Source organism: Elephas maximus, chromosome 20, assembly GCF_024166365.1.
Source record: "Elephas maximus indicus isolate mEleMax1 chromosome 20, mEleMax1 primary haplotype, whole genome shotgun sequence".
In the NCBI taxonomy this organism is placed as follows: domain Eukaryota; kingdom Metazoa; phylum Chordata; class Mammalia; order Proboscidea; family Elephantidae; genus Elephas; species Elephas maximus.
In genome coordinates, this window is record NC_064838.1 from 61,637,975 (window position 1) to 61,661,145 (window position 23,171).

Genomic DNA, 23,171 nt, shown 5'->3' on the forward strand with positions numbered 1-23,171 from the left:
TCGTGCAGTGTTTCCTTCTGTTATGCATAGGGTCACTATGAGTCAGAACCTATGCGACAGCACCTAACAACAACTCATCGTTTTATATTTTTGACATTTCTCCACGTTGATACATGCAGGTAGTTAACTGCTCTATAGTATTTCACTGTACAGATACAATTGCAATTTATTTGTGCATTCTCTGGCTGATGGACATTTTGGGTGCTTACAGTTTTTCACCGTTACAAGTAACGCTAAAATAAACAGGGAGCCCTCTTGTTCAGATTCCTTGGGGACCTGTGCCAGCCAGTTTCTCTAGGGAATCGTGACAAACGCTGACGCAATGTTTTGTTCTCACTAACAGAATCTGAAATGTTCCCAGCTGCACGTATACACTCTCACCTTTCCATACCTCCCAGCAACTCCAAGACAACACACCTGAGTTCTGGCAGGTATCTGCTGGCGATTCCCAGGGCCTTGTCTTTCTTGATACAAGTATTGACTCCCTTCTACTTCCCCCTTCCTTCTAGAACGTGGGCGTGAGGGAGGTAGACAAACAGCCACCATGTGAACCTAAAGACAAAGGCTCCCAAAGAGAATGAGAGACTGAAAAAAAGACTCAAATTGTAGCCCACAGGATGGAGGCCACTTAGTTACTGAGGTGTAACCTAACTTCCTACCTTTCAACGCCCTTTATGCATCCGTCTGCAAAGGGATAGGAAATGTTTGTCCACAAAAGGTGAATTAGTCTTGTCTTAAATCCTAAAACTTAAAGTGAAGATTCTTAAATTAAAAAAAAAATTTTTTTTTTTTACTTAAGGACTAGAGGAAAGCGGTTTCTTTCTTAAGTGTGAACAGTGAGAACCAGCAGACTGGAAACGGAATATGCGTGCAAACACTTTCTGAGCACTGGTAAAGAGGAAGGCAGTAACCGCAGTGATGCAGCCCAACACTCTGAGGGCTTGTGACGAATAAAATAATGATGGGGCGACGGATAATACTCAGAGCGGGCTTACTGTGTGCCAGGCACTGTTCCAAGCACTTCACATACATTATTTTAATTAAGCCTCACAAGAAGGGGAAGGTCTATCATTATCCCCACAAAAGATGAGGAGAAAGCTTAATAACTTACCGACGACGGAACAAAGCTGGCGAGTGGCAGTCAGGCTCTGACCCCAGGCAGCCAGGCATCGCAGGCTGTGAGCGCAGCACTACAGGGAACGTGTCGCTGTGATAGGCTGAATAGTGCCCTTCCCCAAAGATGTCCGAGTCCTACTCTCCAGAAGATGTGAATATGTTCCCTCAAGTGAGCAATGGGCTGAACTGCATCCCCCAAAAAGACATGTTAGAGCCCTAATCCTTGGGACCTGTAAATGTGACCTTATTGGGAAACTGGGTCTTTACAGATGTAAGCAGTTAACATGAGGCCATACTGGAGCAGAAAGGGCCCTAGCCCAATGTGACTGGTGTCCTTATAAAAAGATGAGAAGGACCCAGAGACAGAGAGACAAGCCAGGATAATGGCCGTGTACAGACAAGCCAGAGATGGGAGTGATGCTCCCAAGAGCCAGAAATGCCTGGGGCTGCCACAAGCTGGGAAGGAAGGGTCTTTCCCTGGAGCCTACGGAGAGAGCATGGCCCTGCCAAAACTCTGAATTCAGACCTCTAGCCTCCAGAACTGTGAGACAATAAATTTCCATTGTTTTCAGCCATATAACAAACAAACAAACAAAAAACCCAAACCTACTGCCATGGAGTCAATTCCAACTCATGGCAAGCCTACAGTTTGTGGTAATTTGTCACAGTGGTCCTAGGAAATTAATACACAGACACAGCGAAAAGGCCTTTGCAGATGTGACTAAGTAAAGGACATTAATGTGGGGAGACTATCTTGATTATCTGTGGTGGGGGTGGGGGGTCCCTAAAAGAGGGAGGCAGGAGGACCAGAGGAGTAGCAAGAGACGTGACAATGAATGCAGAGGCTCTTCTGATGCAAGGAAGGGGCCAGGAGCCCAGGACCGTGAGCAGCCTCCAGCAGCTGGAAAAGGCACGGAAAGGGATTCTCCCCTAGAGCCTCCAGGAGGAACCAGCCCTGCTGACACCTGACTTTAGCCCAGTTAGACTTTGGCCCTCCAGAACTGGAGTACAGTGGCTCACTTTTGTGTGGCCTTTCTAGCCATGGGTGGGACTGTGTGATAGGGTAACTGTGGCCCACCAAGGGGATTGGCCAGTTTTTCTATCCCACTGGGCTTGAAATGAGCCACCCCAGAGGCAGGAAAGAGAAAATTCCACTACCACCAAGGAATAACAGCCAGGAGTGGAAAGCACATCCTTTGGACCCAGAATCTCTGTGCTGAGAAGCTCCTGGAACCAGGAGACCGATAGAGCAAGCTGTAGCCCTGAAGATGGTGAGAAGCAGTGGCAGGAGAGACCAAGCACTGGGCTTCCCAGCCCACAAAGCAAGAAAGCTGAGTGCCTGGGGTGCCTCCAGGGCCTTACTGGCAGGGGCTAAAACAGCTTTGTAACTTGCCTGAGCAGGGCCAGACAGAAGTGCGCCTCTGAGCACAACTGAAAAGAGGCTGTCCTGATGGAAGACCTGTATCCTGAGGCTGAACTGTAACGCATCACTTCCCTAATAAGCCCCATAATCATGAGTATTGTTAGTGAGTTGTGTGTGGCCACTGCAATGAATTATTGAACTCAGCAGAGAAGCAGAGATTGCTGCGAGAGGAACAGTTGGTGTCACTGGTAAAGATGGCTGAGAGAGGAAGCTGATCTGACCTCCACCTCACAGGAATCAGCCTCGGGCTGTTGATTTTGATTCTCCTTCCCCCTGGTGTAGTTAGGGGAGGTCAGACACTGCCCTTGCGCCATCATAAGTGTGTGCAGTTTGAAGCCTGTCATGGATTGAACTGTGTCCCCCCAAAAATGTGTATTAACTTGGTTAGGCCATGATCCCCAGCACTCTGTGGTTGTCTTCCATTTTGTGATTGTAATTTTAGGATTAGGGTGGGATTCTAACACCACTCTTACTCAGATCCAATGTAAAGGGAGTTTCCGTGGGGTGTGGACTGCACCACCTTTTATCTCTCAAGAGATGAAAGGGAAGCTGGCAGAGAGTGGTGACCTCATACCACCAAGAAGGCAGCACCAGGAGCAGAGCACATCCTTTGGACACGGGTCCCTGTGCCTAAGAAGCTCCTCAACCAGGGGAAGATTGAGGACAATGACCTTCCTCCAGAGCCCAAAGAGACAGAAAGCCTTCCCCTGGAGCTGATGCCCTGAGTTTGGACTTGTAATGTAACCTACTAGGCTGTGAGAAAATAAATTTCTCTTTGCTAAAGCCATTTGCTTGTGGTGTTTCTGTCATGGCAGCACTAGGTAACTAAGACAAACCACGACATTTGTGGTCATTACAGTAGCAATAGTAAACTAATACACGTGGTGACATTGACCCTGATCCCTGCCCTCAAGGAGCTTACCATCAGGGAGGGAGACACTCAAGCCGCCACCTGTTCTAACAGACTAGATGGAATAAGGACCATGGAACCCCAAAGTTCTGGGGGGCCTGCAGAAAGGTGTCCAGTCCACTCGCGTAGGCCCCTGACTGCCCCAGCAGAATGTCCTTGTCATCCAACTGGTTACAAGACCCAGCTTCTGTTAAGAGTGACAAAGCACTTGAGAATAAACAATGGTGATGGCTGAACAACATGATAAACACAATGAATGTCACTGAATGGTACAGTGGAAGAATGTTGAAATGGCAAATGTCTGTAGTTACCACAAATAAATAAATAAATAAATAAACACACAGGGAGGTAATGACTGTCTGGAGCCACTTACTAATGGAGTTTTTAGCCAATTCATTTTCTAAGGGATCCGCCCTGATAATGTTTACACATTTGTAGGGGACAAAAACTTGGCAAGGGAAAAGGCAACGCCTCAGCTCTTCCTTCCTGGACTCCTTTGGCGGCTTGTCTGGACTGGCAGCGGGTTTTCCTCCTGGTCCCTTCCATTGCTCCCCCTGCGCCTTTGGATGGCTGATGCCTGGCCGGGGTCAGCCTCATAAACAGACTGTTCTAATGTAAGAGAGGCAGCATCATCTCAGCCCACAGATCTCCTTTAAGAGACCGCCTCCCATGTGCGGTGACCCCAACAACACATCACTGTTACCCCAGCCCATCAAAGCAGAGACTTCATCACACACCTAGATAATAGTACCGTCCCTGCAGGCCTTGAAGTAAATGGGGGCACACAAAGGGACCTCCTCTTTATAAAATGTTCCCTTAAAATCCACAGGGGGGCCTGGTCCTTCCTGAAATGCAGACTCCAAGGACAAAATTTTATGCTTCACTGTTTGACAAAATAGGTCCTACCTCTGATCTTTCTCGGGCAACTCTAAAGGGAAGCGCATGTGGCTTCAGGATTTGCGAGATGGGAGCATCCAGGAATAACCAAAGAGAAGGAATAACAGCAAGCCGTTATTGAATATTTAATCGCAACTATCATAACAATCCTACGTCAAAGGTATTAATGAACCAGCTGCCGTTGAGTTGATTCTGATTCATGGAGACCTCATGTGTGTCAGAGTAGGATTGTGCTCTACAGGGTTTTCAATGGCTGGTTTCTCAGTAGATTGCCAGGACTTTCTTCCAGGTATATCTGGGCGGCCTCAAACCTCCAACCTTTTGGTTAGTGGCCAAGCATGTTAACCATTTCCACCAGCCAGGGATATCCAAACCCCCATTGCTGTTGGGTCGATTCCAACTAACAGCAACTCTATAGGACAGAGTAGAGCTGCCCCAGAGGGTTTTCAAGGCTGTAAATCTTTATGGAAGCTGACTGCCACATCTTTCTCCCAAGGAGCGAACTGCTGACCTTTTGGTTAGCAACTGAACACTCAACCACTGCACCACCACGGCTCCTCATAAGCCCACATCAGGAGAGACCTACACAAAATATTGGCTTCAAACCTTACCTGTAACCTTATGAATAAAGGCTGATTATCTTGATAACCATAAATAAAGCCATCCCTAGCACCTGGCACACAATTGGTACTTAATAATGTTGAATGAAAACTGAATAAACAGGAACCACTTTTAACAGGATCCACCACTTCCCTTGCCCCTCTGAGCCATACAAAGCAAGTGTATATATAGAAACCACCCTAGCCACACAGTAAAGTAACATGAGAACAAAACACTGAGAAGCCAAGCTATGCCCACACCCGCCAGGGGAGCTCCCAGCTGTTGGTGTCAGGGACCAGTGAGGTATCTGTCAACCACCACACCGACAAGGCGGACTTCAGTTGTTTTTTAAACAAGCACTCAAAGTGGCTAATGGCTTCCCTGAAAGAAACCTCATACCTTCAGCCAAGAGACAAGTAGCTGATTAGGCGAAGTTGCATCCTCTGGCCCACACTGTGGACGGCCATCATCGGGGCCATCAGAAAACAGCCCACATGCTGACAGGCGGCATCCGAGGACGATCAGATTTCTATCAGTAACGACACATGGCTTTTCTCCCTGGCTCCAATCCAGGACCCACCCCCACCAGGCAGCTCTCAGCTTTTAATACTTCCTGAACAATCAGGCCTGTAAGAAAACGGTCACAGCAGCCATAAAGACAAATGAAGGCCTGATGCTTGCCACACATGGATGAGCCTTGAAACCATTATGCTGAGTGAAAAAAATCAGTCACAAAAAGACAAATACTGTATGATTTCACTTATGTAAAACAGCCAAATATGCTCACACTCATCTAGGGTCGCTGTGAGTCGGAATCAACTCGACGGCAGTGGGTTTGATTTGGTTTTGGTAGCTGTTGCTATGTGCCATCGAGTCGATTCTGACTCATAGTGACCCCACTGGACAAAATAGAACTGCCCCACAGGGTTTTCTAGACTGTAATCCTTACAGGAGCAGATCTCCAGGTCTTTTCTCCCGAGGAGCCACTGGCGGATTTCAACTGCTGACCTTTTGGTTGGCAGCTGAGCGCTTAACAATTGCGCTATCAGGGCTCCATATATACAAAGAAAGAGAGTAATCAAATATATAAATACATAGAGACCAAAGATTCTTAGTGGTTACCAGGGGTAGGAAGGAGAGAGAAAAGGGGGTTATTGCTTAGCCGGCCCTGAGTTTCTGTTAATGGCAGTGGAATAACTGGGAAAGAGTGTACAATATGAAGAACGTTATCAACGTCACCGAATTATACATGCAAAAAATTGCTGAAGTGGCAAATGTTTTGTTATGTAAATTTTTACCACAATAAAAAGAAAATGATCGTGTATTACATGACATACAGGTCACCAGCACAGTCACTAGTTCCATGAACTGCCTGCCTCAGATGGCACTTGCCCCCCTAGAAAGCAGCCACACTTTCTCATGTCACCTACTCTCAGGGAGACGCCCGGAGATCCATCCCCGTTCGAGCCAACAAACGAACAAAAATCTCCTCCAAACCCTGACTGCCACAGGAATCCTTCTCCTGACACTCAGAGAACTCTCCCGGGTTGAGCTTTTCCACACCTTATGGCACACTCCTACTTAGGAGTATTGAAGCTCAAAGCCACTGATTCATCGATCAAGTATACGAGATCAAATGGGCAACACCTGCCCGGGAACAAAGGAGAGAAGGTGGGAGGGGACAGGAAAACTGGACAAATGGACACAGGGAACCTGGGGTGGAAAGGGAAAGGGGGAGAGTGCTGACAAAATGCGGACTGCAGCCAATGCCAGGAAACAATTTCTGTATTAATCTTTGAATGAGAAACTAACTTTCACTGTAAACTTCCACCTAAATCACACACACAAAAAACCCCCACTGATTCAGCATAATGTGTGATTTCTGGCCTGGTGATTTACTTCCAAAAATCAGCCATTGGAAACCCTATGGTGGCTAGTTGCCTCCATGAACAACTGCCTCCTTTGCCACGACACCAGAACTAAATGGTGCCCAGTTACCATTACTGAACATTTTGATCAAAGAGTCTATAGAATGAATTCTATAGAAGAATCTTTGACCAAAAGGGGGAAAATGCAGAACAGATTTTAAAATTTTCATAGATTCTAGACTTTCTGGAGCCATGGAAGCTAGATGAATCCCTGAAACTACTGCCCTGAGATAATCTTTAAACCTCAAACCAAAAATATCCCCTGAAGTCTTCTTAAAACCAAACAATAGTTTAGCTGAGCTAGTAAAGAATGTCTGCCTTGGGCATTCTGCGCTTTTAAGAACATCTATATGGGATCAAATTGATAACAGCAAGTCACAAGTAAAAAGATCAGACAGGAAGCTTGGGGGCAGGGAGTTTACAGTTAATAGGGGAGGAACAACTCAGAAAAGGAGGGTGAGGATGGTTGCACAACTCGAAGAATGTAATCAGTGTCCCTGAAGTGTATGTGTAGACATTGCTGAATTGGCGTATATTTGTCTATATGTATTCTCAACACCACCAATAACAAAATAAAATTTTTAAAAAATCCTATGGAGCAGAGTTCTACTCTGACATACATGGGGTGACACGAGTTGGAAATGACAGCATAGCAGCTGGTAACTGGTTTTTCATGTACATAAAGTTAGAAGTCAGGATAGCAGTTACCCTCGTGCCTGGAGGGAAGCACAGGGTTACTTCCAGGGCTCTGGTCCTGCTTGATCTGGGTACTGATTGCAAAGGTGTGTTCAGTATGTGAAAACCCAGCGAGCTGTATGGTTATTTGTTCATTTTTCTGCATGTATGCTATTTGTCCATAAGAAAGTTAATAAAGTGCTGATTCACATGAGCTCTAGGTTTGTTCTGGAACCTTCTGAGTGGTGTGGGGGGGTTGATAACGCCATACTCCAGCCACAAAAATCACAAGCTTTCTTTCTCAACAGCCTGAAAAACCAGTTGTTCCCGCTGTCCAGGGCCAGAACGCACTGGTTCCAGGACATTTCCAGCCACCCTGGAGGAACTGCGGCCACCCAGCACGGCCACCCAGCACCTCCAACGCAGGTGTTTATCCCAAGATCTGGCTTGGGGAGTTACTACTTGGTCTTCCAGATGAAAAGAGGCAGCCAGCAGGGTTTTCTGCAGAAACTCTTACTTTTAAAATCATCTAGTTGCCCACAGGGAATGACGCTTTTCCTTGCCTGTGACACTTTGTTTTTCAAAATTTGAGGCTTCTCCAGCACCACCCCACCCCACCCCTCCACTTCTACCTCCTCTCTTAGTCCTGGTGGCAGAGTGGTTAAGTGCTTGGCTGCTAGCCAAAAGGTCGGCAGTTCGAATCTACCCAGAGGCACCTCAGAAGACAGGCCTGGTAATCTGCTTCCAAAAAATCAGTCACTGAAAACTTGCCGGAGCACTGTTCAACTCTGACATGCATGGAGTTACCGGCAACTGGGTTTTTTTGTTTTGTTTTGTTTTTAGACTCTTCCTAGCTGGCCCAGCATGGGTGTGTTCTGGGAACTTTGTGGCTCAATGAGTCATCCTTCCTGGGCCTGAAGGCTGCTCCTGGATCTTGTTCAGTTTTCTTCAAGAGATTGGCTGGGGTGTTTGGGGTTCACGCCGCAACAACTTGCAAAACTAGAAGTCCTCTCCTTTCTATGCAGAGACTGAGCAGCACATGAGAACACAAGCACCATGCCCTTCCCTTCCCCTCCTGCTTAACAGGAAACATTCACTTCTGAGTCCCTTGATCAGGCCGTCATTTGGTCAGACCAACCATTTAAAAATTCAGCTAAGGCAAATTTCTCATCACCTAAGGTGAACCAGATGCCATCGCACTGATTCCTACCCATGGCAGCCCCATGCGCATCAGAGGAAAACCGTGCTCCATAGGCTTTTCAATGCCTGGTTTTTCAGACGTAGATTGCCATGTCTTTCTTCCGAGGTGCCTGTCGGTGAACTTGAACCTCCAACTTTTCGGTTAGCAGCTGAGTGCATTAACCGTTTGCACCAACCAGGGACTCCCCACCTACAGTATCCCAGCTAGAGCTGCTCCACTGGGCAGCTGGGGCTCGATGCCCTGGTCCAGGGCCAGCCTGGTCTTTTCTGGCCAAGGGACAAGGCTAAATGAGCCTGACATCACGAGAATTTTCCTAGCCTATTTTGTGCTCCACTAAGATCTCCAAAATGATTTAAACTGTATAGATCCCCAGGCAGAAAGTTTCTGTCGAGCTACCCTGGGTGGTGTGCTTTCCTAGAACAAATCAAACTTCAGCAAACTTAAATCCCTGGCTCTTCGGGGTGATTAATCCAAGGAGGTGACCTGCCAACAACAGTCGTTCTGGGAACGCGTGAGCATCCCTGAGGCGACCACGTTCCTTCTGCGGTCACCCCGCCAGCTCCATGTGGTACTGGGATGACCCTGACACCTGCCAATAAAACCCCACTTAACGGCTCTCTTGGAAGCCAAACAGAAACACACTGTCTGAGTGGAATTTGGGGGGAAAAAAAAGTCCTGGAATGGGATTCTTGGAGATGTGGACTCAGATCCAGCATCGTGGACAAGTCCCTTCTCTCAGGGCCTTAGTTTCCTCGTCTGTAAAACCCAAGGCCACAATCATAGCATCCTCAAGCCTCTTGAAACTGGTGGCTTTTCGGTTCCACCCAAGGACGTATTTGAAAAAAAAAAATTTTTTTTTTTTTTGAATTAGTTGCCAACATTTCTATCTCTGAAGAGTCCTCATGAGAATTAGCTGATTTTACATAAAAATCTCGCTTCCTGGGTCCTCTTGGAAAATGGGCAGATCTGACCACCATGGACCCATACTCCGGACAGGAGGCAGGAACTTGGAAGGGAGGGGTGAGCTGTGGAGTCACCCCCAAGCTGCTGCTGTCATTTTCATTACTGAGCTGGTTCCTTCGGCACTTAAGTTTGGGACTCCTGGCTGTATGTTCGATTCAAACTGGCTTTCTTTTTCCTTTAACACATAGTTTACATTTCTCACTTTTTACTTCAGCTGGAATGCTCACGGATGCATTCTGAAGTCAAAATATTTCACAAGAACTAGTACAAAGAGTCCATTAGGGAGACTCACGAAGCTGGGGGCCTGGGCACCAGTCTGTGAGCAATTCCAACGCTAACCACCCCGGGGACCCAGAGCTGGTTAAATGCTCTCTCCCCAGACCCTCTGGCCCCTGTGTGGGCTGCCTCCCAGGACCCCCGGCCCCCGGCCCTTAGCCCCTCAGGCAGGGACGCGTGTTTGGGAGCCGTAATGGTGAGGTCAGAGGCGGGCGGGGTTCGGAGGTACCACATCTGGGTTTTATCATCCTGCTGGACCAGGCCGGGTGTGCAGGCGGCCCGTGGGCCTGCCAAGTCGCTGAAGGAGATTTAACAAAAAAGCTAGCCGCACCACAGGGAGAGGCACACGGAGTGTGTGCAGAGAAGGGCCTCGGCAAACTCAGTGTGAGTCAGTGTGGCGAAACTCTCGGGAGGGAAGGTGGGACTTGGCTCCACATCTCTTTAAATGAACAGCCCCAGCCAAGAGGCACAGGAATGGAATAAAAGTCAGTTCTCAAACCATCTCAACAGTAGTGACGACAGAAGCATGACAGCAAACACTCACTAGCCACGGGCTCTGTGCCATTCCAACTGCGGAGCTGGTGGAGAACACCAAATATGCCGTGGACTGCTGAAGAAGGAACAAATCAGTCTTACAAGAAATACAGTCAGGATGCTCCTTTAAGCAAGGGCATTAAGACTTCAGCTCGCTTACTGTGGACAGGAAGATAAATCACTAGAAGTGGACGTCATGTCTGGTAAAGCAGATGGTCAGCAAACACAAGGAAAACCCTCAATGAAATGGACGGGCATGACAGTAGCAATGATGGGCTCGAACATACCCATGATCATGAAGATGGCACAGGACCAGGCAACATTCTATTCTGTTACACATCAGGTCATCATGACTTGGAGCCAACTCAATGGCAACTAACAACGACAATAACACTCTGTGCCAGGCATTGGTATGATCATCACCATCCTTATTTTAGAGATGCTGAAACCCAGTGTGATGGCTAATGTTCTGTGTCACCTTGACGAGGCCGTGGTACTCAGCTGCTTGGTAAAGCACTAGTCCAGATGCTGTTATAAAGGAACTTTGTGATTAACATTTATAATTAGTTGACTTTCAGTAAAGAAGACTGATAATGTGGGTGGGTCTCAACCAATCACTTGCAAGCCTTAAGAGCAAAAATTAACGTTTCCCAGAGACTAGGGAATTCTGCCTCAAGACTTGCACACAGAAATCCTACCTGGGTGTGTGTTCCACTCTGCTGGCCTGTTGTACATAATTTAGGACTAGCCAGATCCCAGAATCTTGTGTGCTAATTCCTTAAATTCATCTCTCTCTCTCTGCGCATGTGTGTATGTACATGTTGTTGTTGTTAGGTGGCATCAAGTGGGTTCCGACTTACAGCAACCTCGCACGCAACACAACGAAACATGGTTCAGTCCTGCGCCATCCTCACAATCACTGCTACGTTTAAGCCCACTATTGCAGCCACTGTGTTAATCCATCTCATTGAGGGTCTTCCTCTTCTTCACTGACCCCTCTACTTTACCAAGCATGATGTCCTTCTCCAAGGATGGACCCCTCGTGATAACATGTCCAACACATGCGAGACAAAGTCTCGCCACCCTTGCTTTTCTAAGAAGCATTCTGGCTGCACTTCTTCCAAGACAGATTTGTTTGTTCTTTTGGCAGTCCATGGTGTATTCAATATTCTTCACCAACACCACAATTCAAAGGCGTCAATTCTTCTTCGGTCTCCCTTGCTCACTGTCCAGCTTTTGCATGCATATGAGGCAACTGAAAATACCATGACTTGGATCAGGCAGACCTTAGTCCTCAAGGTGACATCTTTGCTTTTTAACACTTTAAAGAGGCCTTTTGCAGCAGATTTGCCCAAAACAGTACCTCACCTCGTTTGATTTCTTGACTGCTACCCCATGGGTGTTGATTGTGGATTCAAGTAAAATGAAATTCTTTACAACTACAATACTTTCTCTGTTTCTCATGATGTTGCTTATAGGTCCAGTTGTGAGGATTTTTTTCTTTATGTTGAAGTGTAATCCATATATATACATATGTATATAATACATTTATATACACATATATATAAACTTACACGCACATATATCCTATTGGTTCCATCTCTCTGGAAACCCTGACTGATACACTGAAGCATGGCAAGGTCATGACCTTGAGCAAGGTCATGACCTTGAGCAAGGTCACACTGCACCAAGTGGTGAAGCAGGAATCGGAACTTAAGCAGCTGACTCCTGAGCCCGGCTTTTAACCACAGAGCTCCCTGTCTCCTTCCAACAGGCAGACAGCACAGCACATGTGCCTTTGATGCTTAAAACTCAGCGACACACACTCTCTTCCATACTCTCGCTCGTTGTTAAACTCTCAGGGGAGCTTTATTTGCATGTGCACCCCTCGCTGTGCACTGCTGATACACACAAAATCCCATGAGCTCTCCTTGATGCATGGTTGGAGGATTTTGAGCATAAACTTTGAGCACCTGTGACCTGTGCCTTACCAGCCAGCCTCAGGTGTGTGAAATACCCTCGTGCGGAATGCCGCGTTGTCTTTGGGCACGTTCACAGAAAGGCGTCTGCCTCCTGGAAGACGTGGGACCAGACGACCCCGGAGTTCATGACAGGCTTTCTGAGTAACAGGGCATTCTCATGAAGAATAAATGTAGGTTGTTTCACAAAAGATACTTTACTGTAAGGAAGAGATGTTTGGGCCCTCACTCAAGGTCTACTCTTAATTTACACACACTCCAACAAGCTTAGAAAGGACAGGTCAGAAGCCGCAAATATGAAGAAGGAAACAAGCCAAAGGCAAGGGTGCTAACAGGTGACAAGGGGATCAGAAGGAAGACCAAAAGGAAACTTCAAAGCAGACCTAAAGCAGGATCTCACATCAGCAAGCATGTCTCTAGACCTCTCCCTAGTTACCGGATACCTCACTGTATACTGTGATGACATTCAGACAGACACCATGGAAAATCGGGGAGCTGGGATCAGTGTGTCATACTCAGTGAAGCTGGGAGACACGCAGCCTCATGAAGAAACACAAGCACAGCTGATGAAAACAAAAACATATTCGGTATAAAGAGGTAAAGTTAAGCCACCTGGAACTTCCATGAATGGTTCTGAGCACCTGACCTAGCCTCTCACATTTTTTTTTTTAATGGTGAGCTCCCTGAAGGCTTCCCACGTGGAGCTGTGCAGGTGATAGGCACAAGCAGGACAGCAATTCAAGTCTGATGTGGTGTGGCTCTCAGCCCCATCTACCTGCATGCAAATCACCCTTCCTCTAAACCAGTTGTTCTCAATCAGGGCGATTTTGCCCCTCCAGGGACATCTGGCAATATCTGGAGACATTTTTGATTGTCACAACTGGGTGGGGAGGCCTGCTATTGGTATCTAACGGGTAGAGGCCAAGGATGCTGCTAAACATCCTACAGTGCACAGGGCAGGCCCTACAACAAAGAATTACCCAGACCAAAATGTCAACAGCGCTGAGGCTGAGAAACCTGGTCCAAACCAAAGCAATGGCGGCAGATGAGGCTTTGTCATAAGAAAGAAAGGTGTCCTAACACTATCCTTTATGTACCTGCTGTGTGACCTTGGACTTTGGTCTCCTCACCAAAGTTCCCTCACCTGTACGTGGGGGATGACCACTCTGGCCTTCCCGGAGTACACTGGGGAACAAAGAGACAATGTTTGAGAAAGTGCTTTATCAACTGCAGGTCCCACACTGTCATCATCACCCCCCAAATGCTTGCCTCGGACTTGCCTGGGGGACGAGGGGACAGTAAAGAGAAGCAGTGGGTCTGGTTGAGTGGGAGGGCGATATCTCAGACTGGCCACCAGACTAGCCTACTGAGGCTGTAGACCCCCTCATGGACTGCCCGTGAAAGGCACATGCATTCTGAGGGCACCTGACGGGGCTGGTACCCTGCCGTTCCTCCTGGTGACAGGATGGGTGGGGCAGAGCATGCACTAGGTCTACAGGGCAGGGCATCAGCTCTGTGACCTGCCTCAACACCCAGGAACCACTACCACTTCTACAAAAACTGCCACAATAATAGTAACCATGGCCACCATGCATTCTTCTGTGCCCAGCCATGAATGGAACCCTCGTGCGTTATTTAGTCCTCACAAGGACCTCATGGAACATGGGTAGGATGATTACCTCCATTTAACAGGTTAGGTTAAGCGACTTGCCCAAGGTCTCCCAGCTCAGACAGAACTAGGCTTCACACCCAGGACTCTGACACCACAGTCCACAGTCCACCACCTTAGCCACTCCAGCACCCTCCCCCTAAACTACACCACTTCCATCACTACTCCTCATCACCACCTGGGCCCATACTCTGGAGGAAGCAGGCAACAGTGTGCATACGTATGCATGCCAACGCAAAAAGGAAATGTCCTGCAACATTCACTGATTAGCAGTGCTTATTAACGACTGGTAGAATTTTAAGTGATTTTTATTTCCTCTTTATGCTTTTCTGAACTTCTTTAAGCTTTTTTTAAATAAACATAAATTAATAGCCTATAAGAAAAATTAGACTTATAAAAGTTAAAATTGATAAAACTTGCAAATTATTTTTAGGAAAAGTCTACCAAACAACCTGAAATTACTAACTGTATAAAGCAGAGGTCAGCAAATGACAGTGGAGGGCCAAATGTGGCCCTCTGCCTGGTTCTGCTCACAAAGTTTTATTGGAATACAGTCACGTTCATTTATTTACACATTGTCTATGGCTGCTTTAGCCCTCCAACAAGAGCTGAGCAGTTGGACAGAGACCTCATAGCCCTCAAAGCCTAAAATATTTACTATCAGGCCCTTTACAGAAAAAAAGTTACCACCTGGTCTAGACACTTTTTCTGTTTCAACACAGATCCAGATTTCAATAAAGGGTTCACAAGTGACAAAATTTTGTAGCTACCCCATAGGGATCCCCTTGCTCCCCTTTACCAACCACCACAGATCCAGAGACTCCAGCCAGAGAGTTTTGAGATTTCTTTTTAAACTCTGTGATTTTTGCGAAGTATATTTTTTCAACCCTATTTTCTTCCCTATAGCACTAGCAAAGACAATATTTCTGAAGTGCAAACATCTATAAAGACGTTGCTGCTTTGCTCACAGAGACACGGGAGCACCTGTTTCTAATCTGGCCTGGGTGGGGGGGCGGGGGGAGCCTCTGACTTTCCCACCTCTAGGCTTCTCCTCACCACATGTCTCTGCGTGTTTTGCTACAGCCCCATATGAATACGCAGGAAAGTAATGAAGGCCTTAGCAAGGGGTCCCTATGCTCTAGTGTTTTTGTAAAATTTGCAAAAGAATATTTTTTAATTCTTTTTCTTAAAGAGGCCCCTGAATTATATACACTGCAGACCCCTCAGAATTCGATCTGTTCCTGCCTAAAGCCCCAGACATTTCACCACCCTTGTCCCATTTTCAAGACCACAACGTGCTCAGTGGTGAGAAGGGTCTTTTGCCACCAACCCCCGATCAACTCTGGCCATGACAAACTCTGATTTCCAGTCTACAGGTGGCCAGCTCTCAAAGACTAAGATCAAACCTCCAGTTGCCATCAAGCTGATTCCAACTCATAGCGACTCCGCGAGTACAGAGCAGAACTGCTCCATAGAGTTTTCAAGGGCCGTGATCGCCAGGCCTTTCTTCCAAGGCACCTCTGGTTGGATTCAAACCTCCAGCCTTTCATTTAGCAGCTGACCGCTTAACTGTTTGCACCACCCAGGGACTAAAACAGCTGCCCTTAAAAGCACACCTCCTGAGACCACATGGGAGAGCACCCACCCAGTCAATTCTCAGGCTCCACGGGGAGTTCACAGAGCAGACAGTCCCTGTGAGGACCCTTGATGGGACCCACACCCATGCACACACATCCTTACCTGCAGTAAAATCCCACTGTCCAATCTAACTGATGTACTTCATGATACAGACAGCCTCTGAAATCAGAGCACTTTCAAATGCTAAGAGGCAGACTGATGAATACAACTGCTTTCCAAAAAGTAATGTTACTTGCAACAACAGAAAGGGGATCAAGTTACGTAATGTTTTATTATCTATGTAAAAGACCCCTCCAACACGCAGCCCTACCATTATACTGGGGCATTACAGTGGTGCTGGGTTCATAAACCAGAGCCCAGTTGTCAAATCAAATACCCACCCACGCCTTCAAAGTCCTGCCCTATCTTGCTCCTGGTCCCTCCCTGGTTTATTATCTCCCCCTTTCCCCTGGTGTGGGGAGGGACCGTATTTGTGGAGCGCAGCTGGTAGTTTTGATAAGCAGGTGTCAGGAGTTTGAAAATGACCTTGCTCATCAGCTGGTGGGAACCAGGCAGACAAGGAAGTCACTGTGTTACTGTCCGCCAGATCCCAGCCCAGAAACAAGGCACAGTGAGGCCTGGGGGAGGCAGGAGGGAGGCGCGCGCGCGCGCGCACACACACACACTCATTCAGGGAAGTCACCAGGCAAAAGGAAATCCATCTAATTTCACCCAGGAGAGGGGAATCACCACTGAAGAGGAAAACAAAAATCTAAAGATGAGGACGTGTTGAAGTGGTTCCCAAATAGTGGAGGAAACGTGGACAAACAAAGGAGGCTGGTCCTTAGGCAAGTTAAGAGAAGCACACATTCCCTGTGGAGCTGGCAAACCGCATTCGGAGAGCGCTGGCGGGGAGGGGCTGAGGGGATGTCTATTTACCCAAAGCTGACTGCAGCCCCCAGACAGCCAGGACTCCGTAAATGGCCGTTACTGTACCAGCGCCTGGACGGGGTCCAACATCCAGGAAAGAAAGAGAAAGGACCGCTAACCCAGTTTCTAATTAAATGTGGGTGAACTGGTACTGCTCTCTGCAGCTCAAGGGGCCAATTTAGAGCTGAAAGGAGTGTTTTTTCCAAAATAAAAAGGCCAAGCCCACCAGGCTAGCGCCTTTTATTTTCTCACATCCTTTCTGTTGCACAACTTGACCCACTGCTGGGTGAGCTGACTCCTTGGTCTTTGGAGAAACAGACTGTCCCTGCCCTCACCGGCTCCTGTCACCCAACGACCGAGATGCCCTCTTGGTACATGTTGGGTTTAACTCTCTTCCTCTTTCCCATGGTGTGGTCACTGCTGCCCAAGAATGAGTCACTCGTGAAAGCCACACATTGTCCCCAGCGTACAAAGCGCTGGACCCAGGAGAGTGGCCCATTCACGTTTCTCCAAGAGCCGACTCTCTGTAGCTTCTAAAGAAAGCTGGTGCCGATGCGGGTGCAACACCAGCCTTCTCACACGACTCCCATTACTAACAGAAACGGGAGGACACGCAAGTACGGGAATAACTTTCAGTGACAGTGACGCGGCACACGCCACAGTTAGAGCTGGGAAAACCAAGGCAAATACGGATCAAGGCGTTCAAGGAGCAAAGAGAAACACAGACCCATTTCTTGGTAATAAAAACAATGAAGACCAAACCACTAGCTGTCCGGTCGATTCCAACTCACGGCGACCCCGTTGGCAGAATAAACTGTCCTCCACGGGGTCTTCACGGTCATGAACTTCTGGAAGGGGACTGCCACCACACCTTTCTTCTGAGGCACCTCTGGGTGGGTTTGAACCACCATCTTTTTGGTCAGTAGCTGAACACTTAACTGTTTGAGCCACCCAGGAACTCCTATAATAATACTTGCTCACACTGAACACAGGCACACCGACTACGTATTTACCAAGTCCTGAGCTACAAGGTGTGTTATACGCATTTCTCATTTAATCCTCAGAAACACCCTTTAATAGCCCCCTTTTACATGTAAGGAAACTATAGCACAGAGAGGTTAAGAAACTTACCACAGTCACACAGCTGCTAAGTGGTACAGTCAGAATCTGAACCAAGGCAGTCCTGCTCCTGAGGCTGTGTTCTTAAATTCCACACTATCATTAATTAATAGGCTAATTCAGAATTATGAAATCAAAGTTATGAGAACGTGTTCACATTTCTAGGGAGGTTGTGATATTTGTCAACTTATTTTTATGTAGTTCGTCACATGCCCCCGCCCCAAGAAACACTATGACAGGAAGTTCCTGACTTACGATGTATTTGAGTTACAACAAACTGCACTTACAACTAACCTTTTTTTTTTGTCCAGCTTATTGTTAGTAATATGTACTACATACAAGGTTGCAGTGGGTAAATGTGCTGATGTCATATCTGTAAGTTTATATGTAATGTTTCCATCCCCCCAAAACACATAAAGATCAGATTTATAAAGATACTGATAATAAAAGGCATAATAATGAAAACTAAAAAAAAAAAAAAAGTTTTCAACCTACATCAGAAGCAACTTACGACGGAGTGGTCAGAACTGATCTCCGTCGTAAATGATGGACTATCTGTACTTGGCTTTTCAAATATACAAAGGGCTGCTGTAATTTACCACGTATGCAGCAGGCACCAGACAGTGTGCCGAGCATGTGACAGGTATCATTTCTTGTAACCCTCTCAAGCAGCCTGTGAGGTCGGTGCTAATATTATTCCCAGCTTACAGATGAGGACACCGAGCTTCAGGGAATTAAAGTCCTTGCCCAACGTCATAAAAACAGCAGGAATTTGAACTCGTGAATGTTAGATTCTAGCATCTACATTCTTCCTACTCTATGTGCCATCTCTCACAGAATTTCAGATTTTCCAGAGGGGGTAAAAAAAAAGAAGTATCATAAAATGATAGAAGAGCAAAGTCGAGTTCATCAATTAAGGCACAGAGTGGGAAGGACCACAGTGGGTGGCAGCCAAGGACCATCTGTCTACCCAGCCTCAAGCCTATATCAGCTGATGACCTCTGACAAATTCCTTCTCTCTCTGGACCTCGGCTTCCTCATCTGCAACCAGAAGCAGGAGAACAACAGAGCTTCACAGCAGGGTTGGAGGACGGGCACCCAGATGTCTGGAGCAAGTGGGTGTTTCTCCTCATGGCCAGTGGCTTCCCCCTCCCTTCCCAGCACAAGTTTTCAGAAGCAGGTTTCTAAAGTGGCCCCTGGATCCAGGTCTGTGTACCCAGGGGAGTTCCTAGGTGTGACCCGAGGCCAAACAACAGCAGGCAAGGAAGTCACAGCTCTTATCACACCTGTGCTCCTTGGGAGGGAACAAGGAGCAAGGAGCAGAGGGAATGAAGAGGGAGGCTAGGAAAGAAGCCAAAATGGGGGAGAGTGACACAGGTTGGGATAAGTGCTACACCTTGAGCTGGGAGGTGTACACACATGTAGGAACTTACTGAGCTTCGTCCTTCAGGTGGCCCACATGCTGTTGTATTTACACGTCAACAAAGACTAAAAATGGAGCCCTGGTGGCACAACAGTTAAGCACTCAGCTGCTAATCAAAATGTTGACAGTTCAAACTCACCCAGCTATTTCATGGCAGAAAGGCCTGGTGATCTGCTCCAGTAAAGATTACAGCCTAGAAAACCCCATGGGGCAGTTCTACTCTGTCATATAGGGTCACTATGAGTCAGAATCAACTCAATGGCACACAACAACAAAGCCTAAATGGAAAAAGGATTTGAAGAGATGACAAATATCTTTAGACTAGGCAAGACGCTGACAAATTAAAACTTTGCTACTCTAATACTTCATGTAAATTATCAAACACCCCATCAGAGATACCCTTTATGAGACCCTTTACGAACAGGTAATGGCACAGAAGCGCCAAGGTGAATTACTATGTTCATAACATGTGTGGTGACTAAGGGACATCAGTGGGCCTCGGGGGGTTAGGGGGTGGTGGGGTGTGAGGAGGAGCCAGGGAAACCCCTGACACAATAGGGCAGGCTTCTCTGCTCCCTCCAGGAGCCCAGCTAATGCATTAACTCTCCACTCCTGTTTTCATGCAGAGCTCAGCTGAACAAGCCAGGCCGAGAACTCCAGAGGGAGGCTTGGAATCCCGTCACTGACTTGCTGAGCCCTCGACTTGGGTCAACAATCATAGCCCCGTGCAACCTCCACTCTCACCTGTGAAAAAGGACAATGAACACCACAGAAGAAAGGGGGTCAGTGACCCAGATGGCATGAACACCTGGTGATTCTGCCCACCCAGCATCTAATTCCCTGTCTGTGCATAACAGTTGCCTGCCTTCCCACCGGGACCACCCTCCCCCCCACACTCAGTCCATAAGTCTAGATGAGGCTGACCTAAACCCGCCCTGAGTTTAGGACAAAGCAGGAAGCCCAAGCCAGACAAATCTGAGTCCACTTGGGAACTTGTGTCAGGACAAGTGCTAACAATAAGCTCTCCCTCCACTGGGCAGCTGTGGGAGGATATTAGCCAGGAGCTGCTGCGAGGTATCACACAGAGCAAGTCTTCCTGGGAATGAAGCCAACACAGAAGAAAGCACAGCCAAGAGAGGGAAAGGGTGAGACCAAGGCCTAAGGACACTGAGTCCGTGGATCCAGCCATGCCTGAAGCCATCTACTCTAAGACCGTCCATATACATGAGCCATTAAATTCCCTGTGCTGCTTAATTCAAACTGAATTGTGTTTCTGTCACTTGTGACAACAATAACAACAGCAACAAAAAAAGACAAATGGAACCACTGCCTAGAACCACAAGCTCTTTACCCAGTAGTGTTTTGTACATCCTGAGCGTTCAATAAACGTACGTTGGCCTACTGAATGAATGAATTGTTCATCCCTCTAGCTCCAGCTTCTCAAATGGAAGCAAAGCTACCCTGTTGGCAGTACTCTAAGCCACAATTAAAACAACTGCATCTTTATGGAGGACTAATTTAAATTAATATCTAAAGGAAGGCTGAGAAGGTAAGGGGGCAAGGAAACTAGATTACTAGAAACCAAACAACCAGAAAGGAATTAATGAGAATGTTGACACATTGTGAAAAACATAATCAATGTCACTGAATAATTTGTGTTGCTAAATGGGAACTTAATCTGCATAAACTGTCACCAAAAACACAAAATATTTTTTAAATGGCCAATCGCTGGAAATATTTTTATTAAAAGAAACAGATCACAAACAAATGTGGTTCACCCTAGGAATGCAAGAATGGATCAACATTAGAAGCCCTGGTGGCACAGTGGTTAAAGTACTTGGCTGCTAACTGAAAGGTCAGCAGTTCGAACCCACAAGCTGCTCCATGGAAGAACAACATGGCAGTCTGCTTCCGTAAAGATTACACCCTTGGAAACCCTATGGGGCAGTTGTACTCTGTCCTCTAGGGTTGCTATGAGTGGGAATCCATTCAATGGCAATGTTTCTTTTTTTTTTTAATGGTTTATCAATATATATTAATCTCATTAATAGTCAAAAGAAAAAACTATATATATATATATATATATATATGTTCCCTTAGATACTAATTCTGTCAAATTCCAACATTTATTCCTGACTTTTTAAAACATTTCTTAGCCAAACAGGAACAGAGGGAAGCGGTTTTATGATATACATGGCTCAAAAGGAAAATGGGCACCATGCTTCGTGGGGAAACAGAGCATTCCTGCTGAAGTCAGAAGCAAGGAATTACTTAATTATTGGTGTTATTCAGGAAGCATGTGCCAATTCAATTAAACAAGAGAAAAGAACGTTAAATCAACTGGAATGAAAGTGGAGGCAAATTTTATTAACTTGCAGATGTCATGATTACACATGCCTAAAATCCTCCCCCGCCACCAAAAAAATAAAATGACCTGAAAAATGATTAGAACTAATAGGGTGATGTTATGATATTAATCAACATTAATAAAAGAAGCTATTAACAATAACTTTTCCACTTCCAAAAAACAAAAAGACAAATATGACAGTGATCTGGCTGAAATAAATGGTTATTCTACAGCACATTCCTTTTCGCATTCTGCCATGTTCCTTCTTCTCTGCCCACTTGGATTTTGGTAGAATGCTTGAAGCACATAGTTCTAACCAAACATTTGTTGTTGTTGTTAGGTGCTATTGAGTTGACCCCCAAGTCATGACAACCCAATGCACAATGGAATGAAACGCTGCCTGGTCCTGCGCCATCCCCAGGATGGTTTGTGCTTGGGACCATTATGATCTGTATGGTGTTTACTGGCTTATTTCCACAGGTAGATCTCCAGGCCTTTCTTCTTCGTCTGTCTTAGACTGGAAATTCCACTGAAACCTGTTCAGCATCATACCTGTTGCCATCGAGTCGACTTTGACTCTTAGCAATCCTACGGGACAGAATAGAACTGCCCCATAGAGTTTCCAAGGAGAGGCTAGTGGATTCAAACTGCTGACCTTGTGGTTAGTAGCTGAGCTCTTAAAGACTGTGCCACAATGTGCAAGCCTTCACTGACAGAGGCCGCACCATGAGGTGCACTGGCTAACGAGAGAACCTGGGTCTCCCGCATGGAAGGCGAGAATTCTACCACCACTGCCCCCTAACCAAACATAAAACCAAAAAAACCCAAACCCACTGACGTCGAGTCAATTCCAACTCACAACGACCTTACAGAACTGAGTCGAAGGACCTTTTAGTTAGCAGCCAAACATAGGCCCCCGTCAATTAGGGGCTTACCTTGCCCTGGCTCAACCATCTCTGCTGACTGGGAACCCGTCTCCTGAGACTACCTGGGGAGCTGTGGCGTTAGTGCCATCTCTGTGAGCCCAGATCTACTTCTCACCATGAAGGCTTAAAAAAACTGATTTTGCCAGCACAGGGAGAAGAGAACCATCTTTCAAGCTGCAACCCGTCAGTGACAGAGCTGACCAGACTGATCTATCACACAAGAGTCTCCTCATCATGTATTTATATTGGCTCTCAAAAAAAAAAAAAAAAAAAGCTCTCCCTGCCCTCCTCTCTTAGTTACCTAGTGCTGCTATGACAGAAATACCACAAGTGGATGGCTTTAACAGACAGTTTATTCTCTCACAGGTTAAAAACAAAAACCAAACCCAATGCCGTAGGGTCAATTTTAACTCATAGCAATCCTATAGGACAGAGTAGAACTGCCCCATAGGGTTTTCAAGGAGTGGCTGGTGGATTTGAACTGCCGACTCTTTGGTTGGCAGCCATAGCTCTTAACTAGTATGCCACCAGGGTTTCCTCTCATAGGTGAGGAGGCTAGAAGTCTGAATTCAGGGCGCCAGCTCTAGGGAAAGGCTCTAGGGGAAGGTCCTCATCTCTTTTCAACTTCTGTTTCTCGG

General features: G+C 46.7%; 1 protein-coding gene across 5 annotated transcripts in view; it reads right to left on the bottom strand.

Annotated features, from left to right (window-relative positions):
* Nucleotides 1-23,171, bottom strand: part of ARHGEF3 (Rho guanine nucleotide exchange factor 3) — a 356,437-nt gene that overhangs the window by 277,283 nt on the left and 55,983 nt on the right. The window contains exon 1 of one of the 5 annotated variants that reach the window (XM_049862265.1): nt 5,346-5,516. The exons of the other annotated variants lie outside the window; for them this stretch is intronic. The gene's annotated coding sequence lies outside the window, so the exon portion shown is untranslated. Of the gene's footprint in view, nt 1-5,345; nt 5,517-23,171 lie in introns of those variants that run through there. 5 annotated transcript variants of the gene reach the window in all.